The sequence below is a fragment of the Centruroides vittatus genome, unplaced genomic scaffold, assembly GCF_030686945.1.
Source record: "Centruroides vittatus isolate TY-2023 unplaced genomic scaffold, ASM3068694v2 contig_1057, whole genome shotgun sequence".
NCBI lineage: Eukaryota > Metazoa > Arthropoda > Arachnida > Scorpiones > Buthidae > Centruroides > Centruroides vittatus.
This window is the reverse complement of record NW_027120684.1, coordinates 298,766-305,990: the sequence shown is the minus strand read 5'-3', so window position 1 is coordinate 305,990 and position 7,225 is coordinate 298,766. Positions and strand designations below refer to the sequence as shown.

General features: G+C 30.1%; 1 protein-coding gene across 3 annotated transcripts in view; it reads right to left on the bottom strand.

Moving 5' to 3' along the window:
- Positions 1–2,195: 2,195 nt before the first annotated feature.
- EloB (elongin B) overlaps positions 2,196–7,225 on the bottom strand; it is a 40,103-nt gene continuing 35,073 nt past the window's right edge. For 2 of the 3 annotated variants that reach the window (XR_010880348.1, XM_067267110.1), the window contains exon 5: positions 2,914–3,341. The gene's annotated coding sequence lies outside the window, so the exon portion shown is untranslated. Of the gene's footprint in view, positions 2,709–2,913; positions 3,342–7,225 lie in introns of those variants that run through there. The other variant, XM_067267121.1, reaches the window with a different exon arrangement.

Below are 7,225 nucleotides of genomic sequence, written 5' to 3'. Positions count from 1 at the left end.
AGGTGATCCCAGACATGTTTGATCAGTGACAAATCAGGCGACCAGGCAGGCCAGGGAAGTGTGGCAATGTTATAGAGGCAGTCCTGTGAAACTCTTGCTGTTTATGATCGAGCATTGTTCTATTAAAAAATGGGTCTTGGGAGCACTGCCACGAGAGGCAACACATGTGGCTGCAGGATGTTAGTGCCTCTCGTGCAGGAGCACTGCACGAGAGGCACTAACATTTGAGGCATTTACCATGGGCTTTCAGATATAAACATGGCTATTGTCGGTACCCAAACTGAACCTGAATTTGTCACTGTAGACGACCTGGTTCCATTCCATTGTGATCCAATCCTGTCGAGAATGACTCCAAATGAAGGCAATTGTAGGTGGTTGTCAATGGCAGCACATGTAATGGCTGCAGTGAAACAAAATGTCCTCGAAATGGCACGAGCAGACACAAGGGCCTGTAATGATGGTGCAACCTGTCTGGATTGCAAGCAATATGATTGGTTGTGTAATTGTCGGAGGACCAGGCATCCTCTGCAACTAGTGGTCTTCCGAGTGTTCTGAGCATGGCCACCATGTGTGGCTCTCACTCATCCACTGGTTCCAATACCACTTCACAGTGTACTCAGAATGACATAGGCTGTGGATTATTTGGCAAGATGACCACCCAGCTTCCCTCAACCCAATGAATGATCCTTTCCCTCTCAAACTCAGTTAGTTGTTCATATGGTCTGATTGCAACATAAAAGCATCTTTAGTGATACAGCATCCCTCTGCAACAAGTAAACTACAGACAGGATGCCTTTGCATGCTTTTTTTATAGGCCAAGGGGGATGCAGTTTAATGCTCTTTGCTGGCATTACGTAAGGAACCATCAAGCTATAACTCCAATCATTTTTGTATCTGCTTGAGACTTATCTACATGTCAAGTTTCACAGCAATATGACAACTCTTTGGTGGGTGCACTAATTTTTTTGGCAATGAGTGTATATTTTATTCTAATTACAATACAAACATCCACAAGATTATAAAGTTACAAAGAAAAAAGCAAGAGTGATATAAATGATTAATTCTTGTGTGTGTAATCTTATTGATAGGACTATTATTGATTGGAACAAGACAGATTTAGTAAATGATAAAAAAATTATTTGTTTAAAAAACAAATCCAACAATAATAATAATAATAATAAATTTTTAAATTTTGTATTTTATTTAGAATTAATTCATTTTAGAATTGATGTTTTACTAAATAGCATTCTAATCATCAATCTTTACATGGAGGACTTCAACAAAGCAGTTAGAAAAAATATATATTTCTTTCTGGATTATACATACAAATGAGTCCAAATCCTTCTATCCTTTCACACGCTTTGTAGAGGCAATAACAAATCTAAAGTAAAACAGACCTTTTATTTGAGGCTACATGTCCACTGTCAAATGTAAATAAGTTAAAAAGTCCTTTAGCGGTGGCTAACACAATTATAAAATTAATAATTACATTAAAAATTTGCCAGGATGAATTCACATTTAGAAAAAATATATATTTCTTTAATGTAATTATTAATTTTATAATTGTGTTAGCCACTGCAAGAGGACTTTTTAACTTATTTACATTTGACAGTGGACATGTAGCCTCAAATAAAAGGTCTGTTTTACCTTAGATTTGTTATTGCCTCCTTCTATCCTTTCACACGCCAAAGCGTGTGAAAGGATAGAAGGATTTGGACTCATTTGTATGTACAGTCCAGAAAGAAATATATATTTTTTCTAAATGTGAATTCGTCCTGGCAAATTTTTAAAGCTGTTAAAGTTTATTATTCATTTTTATTTTAGAATGTTTATTTTTTTAATTTTTAAATAAGATAAACATGCCAGTTTTTTCAATTTTGCTTTCAAACAATTCTGTTTAAATGATATAGCAATCTATTTTCACTCATGATTACTTTATGGCTGGGAATATGGTTTTCTAAATATGATAGACATCAGAAATGTTTCAATTTTTCAAGTTTTAATTATATAGCTAAAACTTGTAAATTGATTGATTAAATGAGAAACAACTGGACATCCACTGTACATCATTTAAAAGAAATAATTTAGTTAACATGCACTTCAAGCTGGAATAATTTTAATATTTAAACTGAACATAAGAATATATCATTACCAAATAAGATTTTAAATGTTATTAAAAAAAAAGCAGACAAGTCTATATTTTGGAAACTATTTTTATTTATTTAAAAATATTGCAACATGTTTCAAGGAAAAAAAATAACATTTTTTATATAATGCACCAGTGTAAATCCATTGAATTATTTAAGATATATTTCAAACATTCATTAAAATATTATAAATTCTAAAAATTTTAAATGGTATTCTCTATCATTGTAATCATTAAACTAATAAAATAATATGTTTGAAAATGAAATTAATTTAATTATTCAATTTATAACTTTATATACTGTATAGTTATATACAATATTGGTTAAATTTTGCAATGCACAACCATTTTCTTTCAAAGAGTTGCACTATTATTACCATTTGCAATTTACATTAATTATATAAATTAATAAATAAATAAATAGCTTTACTAAATACAAACTCAATAAATTTTAATAGTGTTTTAAAGCACATTCTGTTTAAAATTCACACTCAAATGTATTCAGTTGTATTTGCAGATTATACAAAGGCATTATTAGAACAGCTGGCTAGGATATCTGTAACTAAATCAAATTAAAATCAATTTATGGTGTGCATTATCATGTTATTAATTTAAAATTTGTTATATTCTATTTGCTATATCCATTACCACATATATATAAATATAAAATTGAAAATTCAAATTTCATATTATACAGGGTTTGAGAGAGATTATATAAATTTTTTAATTTATTGATTTCAATATAAATAATACAAAAATACACAAAATTCTAAAAAGAAATAAGTGGAAAGTTTATTTTCAAACAATCTTGCATACTTCAAGGAGATTATACATCATGAATAATGGATGTGTTAATTGTACATAAATATAATGTTCTGTAATGACTACACCATTCACAACATTAAATCTAGGAGGTTGGTAAAACTGCACTTTTTTGACAATGAATTACTGTACAATCTTAGCGCACAAATTTTTACACAGCTTTTTGAATGCTTTAAAATTTTAGCATATATAAGTTTTGTATTTATAATTCTATATTATTACAGAAAACAGAAGAAATATTTCAAGCATTAATAGAATAACTGGCTAGGAAGCCCATAACTAAATCAGAAAATGTAAAGTATAAAAGGAGAAATTTGGGGAATAATGCACAGCTTCAAATGGGTTTTTTCTTGGATTGTTTTCTAGGAAATATCTGTTAAATATAAAAGTTTATAAGAATCTTACATATCAGTATTAAAATTTAAAAATCATGAAAGAAATCTGTATATTAAAAAAAAATAGTAATAAAATTAAGCAAAAAATATTTTTGAAATTTTCTTGATTGAATAATTTCACCACTGACACATTAAAATTATTTGTAATTATATGCTTAACTATATTTAAATAAAGCAATTATTTCTTAAATTCATTTCATGTATTTTATTAACAAAATTTTTCAGTTTGTTTATTGAAGCAAAGCTGCTATTAATGATAAACAGAACAGTTTTTATAACTTAGGGCTTAGACAGTGGTATTATGGCAAAGTAATAGCAAGGCAATATTTTGTAATCTCAAGGACTACTATTATACATTTAGTAGTGCACAATCAAAGGAATTTGAAAATGTTTGTATAAAAAGCTTAATTTCTTTCTTGGAAATAGCAATTTTAAACTTTTTCATTATTAATTTAATCACTAAAATGAAATTTAAATAAAAATTAATTTCATGTATTGATTGAAAATGAAGTTTCTTAAAACTGATTTAATCAAATGCCTTGGAATCCTCAAATTAAAGCCACGCCTTGGCTGTTAGTAAGCACAAAAAGCAAACATTATATATCAGATTATCTACAACCCCTTGACATAATTTTCCAATCAGTTCCAATACGACATAGCACAACAGCTATAATAATATATGCTAGGAATAAGATGTATTTTTAACATATGGAAACAATTTGTTTAATGTTTGCACTAAGAATTAAGCTTTTTGTACAGGAAATAAAAATTTAACAAGAAGTTTTTATACTCACCTCAAAGACAAAATTTTATGATTGTGTCATTCTGCAGACAGTTTTCTGATCGAGTGGTGTACAGTACCTTTCCTAGGAGAACCACTGGTTCGAATTTATATATTACAGTAACTAAGAAAATGCAGTTACAAGTTATCTTAATTATTTACTATCTTTTGTCACTTCATGTTTCAATTCATGGGCAAAATAAAGGAACTACGTAATGATAAAAAAAAAGAGAGAGAATTATTATAATTGTAAAAAAGGAAAAATTGCAGCAATAAGTTGCTAAATTGTTCAGTTGTGCTCAGAGCAGAATATCCGGTCTTTGGAAAAAATACAATACCACAAGAGATGTCTTTTTATGACAACCAGTGTGCAGATGATTAATGACAAATCAAGAATTTGCATAGAAACTGGTGACTGTGAAAACTAATTTGTTTGGAGACATGCACTGGAAAAATTTAATGACAACTGCCAGTTTCTAGAGAATTTAAGTCTTTTCCATAAATTTCTTACACGTTTAATGGTTTGGAGCTGCATGTCCTGGGATGGTACTGGCAACCTGTATATAACAAAAGCCAGAATTAATGCTGAGGTTTATATGGAAGTAAGTGAGCACTTTCACATACCATTAGTTGATAATCACTTTGGTGATTCCAATCACTGGTGATTTCAAGATGACAATGCTAGGTGCCATCGAGCAAGAGCAATAAAGGATTTGTTATAGGAAAAATAAATCAGGTTTTAAAGTGGCCTGCCAACTTCAGATATAAATCCAATTGAAAACTGTTGGAAGATAAAAAAATTGTCCCATCAAAGGATTTAAGAATAAGGAAAAACTGAGTGCAACAATTAGAGCAAGTTGGCATGAAACTGATTAAAAATACTGCCAAAGTGCAATACAGTCAATGCCAAAATGTGTAATGACTATCTTATGCAACAAAAAGTGGTCCTACAGAATTTTAAGTATTATTTATTGAATATGACTGGAAAATTATGTCCATAGACTGACACAATCACAAAATTTTGTCTTCAAGGTGAGGACAAAAAAAAATTCCTGTTAAGATTTTATTTCTTGTACAAAAAGCTTAATTCTTACAGAAATAATTTGTGTAATGTTTGTACTTAATTTATTGGACTGCAATTTGAAAAAAATTGCAACCTATAAATTCCCATTGTTGTCCATCTGGCTGTCTTTCCTTCCTTAATCCTAAGAACAGAGTTAGATAGATGAAATCCAAGACCAAATATGAAAACCTTAGGGGCAGGAGGTCCCAATTAACTACATATGGACTTCCAAAGTAAACTGGACTTCCAAACGTATTAGATAGATGAACAGCATGACTATTGTTAAAGGAAAAGTATGATGTACAGGGGCAAGTCACTACTAATTTGAGGTGGAGAGCATATATTTTAAATTAAATAAATTAAAAATTGCAGCCCAACATTGTGACAATGTCACAATAAATAATTGCTTGTCTTAAAAGTAAATTTTATTCCTAGCATATTTCTTTTCAATTTTGTTGTTTGTAGGTTAATGCTGTCATATTCCAGGTAAATGGAAAATTACATGTATGGGTTGTATATTCAATTATGAATAATAAAGAGCAAACAAAATATGTAATGACCATGAAGATTTGTAGGACAATAAATCTGATCATTATAAATGAACATTTAAAAATAACAGTGCAACAATATTCTATGTATATAATTAGGTTCTTTGATTTTAGTATTCACAAAACAGCATAAATAATTTGGATTTAAAAAATTATCATCATAATTAAAATTTTATTTTCAAAGTTCAAACATTCAAATTCACTTCAAAAATATTTTTTAATTAATATATTAAAATAAAACATGAACATTCATAGCTGAAAAGTTAGCACATTTATGCAAATATTTCTGGCAACATATTCACACTTATTAACTTGCAAATAAAATTAATTTACATTATTAAAATTTTGTCAGTATTTGTGAGAAATAGAAATTAATAAGAAACGGGAATACACTGATAACTGTTACTGTGACTTATCAACTAACTGCTGAAGTTAACTGTTAGCTAATAACATTACTTTTAAACAATATGATCAAGCAATTTTAATATTAATTATTAAAAAATATATTTAGTAAATATTTACATTACAATTAAATCAATAGACCAGGCCTGGCAAACAAAAATCATTCCATGGATTACTATGAGGATTCACAACTTACTTGCAGGCCACAGTTAGAGGGGAGAAAACATTTCAATGTATCTGATTTAGATCTGCAACATGGGAACACTAGACACATCACATGCTCTTTATATACTGTTCTTTGTCAGAAACTCTGCATGGCAACCTTAAGATGCTGTGTAGCAAAGCAGGTTGCTACAATATCCCTCTGGTGGTAAATATTAGCGAGGTTGAGGCCGAAGTTTTAAACGTGTACGTCAGACATTCAGTGCTGCTTTCCTGTAAGCCTAGAAGTTTGACAATGGTGTTTGAAAAGTCAGTGGAATCATGCTCGACATTCCAAACGCCATTGTCAAACTTCTAGGCTTACAGGAAAGTGGCGCTGAACGTCCAATGTACACATTTTTGCGTTTAAAACTTCGGTCTCAACCTCGCTATTATATTTATAGCTTTATACACATGGTTGTCATGTGTTCAAATGTAGACAGTTTATTGAAATCATCAATAATGATGGTAATGTACTTATGTTTCACATTATTAAAAATGTGAAATATGCTTTACATTTCTGGCTATTTAATCAGCATAGTGCAAGTAAGAGTTGTCAAGGGACCACAGAAACAGCTAGCAGTATGCACATGGCCTGGGGTCACAGGTTGGCTAGGTCTGTAACAGAAATTCTGTACAGAAAACTACAAAAACTTTTAATTGAATTTGACATCTTATTGTTAAAGTTTTCAAGAATAGAAAAGATGTTTGTGTAGAGTAAAAATCATTGCAAAAAATGCTGCTAAAGTTTGCCTTTAATATATTTACATTGTGTACCACAAATGGCATAATGGTGTCTTTTATACCAGCTGTTGTGTTCCACCAGTGGCACACCATTATAGTAAAATTCTTTGTTACTTAGCTTGG